The sequence below is a fragment of the Parasteatoda tepidariorum genome, chromosome 8, assembly GCF_043381705.1.
Source record: "Parasteatoda tepidariorum isolate YZ-2023 chromosome 8, CAS_Ptep_4.0, whole genome shotgun sequence".
NCBI classification, from domain to species: domain Eukaryota; kingdom Metazoa; phylum Arthropoda; class Arachnida; order Araneae; family Theridiidae; genus Parasteatoda; species Parasteatoda tepidariorum.
The window spans coordinates 7,206,993-7,207,369 of NC_092211.1; positions in this window are offsets into that span (position 1 = coordinate 7,206,993).

Genomic DNA, 377 nt, shown 5'->3' on the forward strand with positions numbered 1-377 from the left:
ACTGACTCTTTTAAACGTAATTCCAACTCAAAATTAATGCAAAAAAACTTATTTTGTTAACTTGAAGCGTAATGAATGGTTTGAAGAATAAACACTTTAAATAATTAATATTTACATTTATTTACAATTTATACATAATTCGTTTAGTTTAAATGCGGCATCAAATATTTAAGATGCGAATAAGAAAATATATAATAATAGAACAACATTAAAAAGCAATTCTAAAAAGTGGGAATTAAAGTTGTAGTTAAAACAAACTTAAAGTTAATAAATAATTATAAAAACAATTAATGTAGAATATGATGAGTGATGTCACGTCGCTTCAAAGCCTATGGTAATCTATGGCAACCTATGGCTACCATAGAAATTTGTATGGC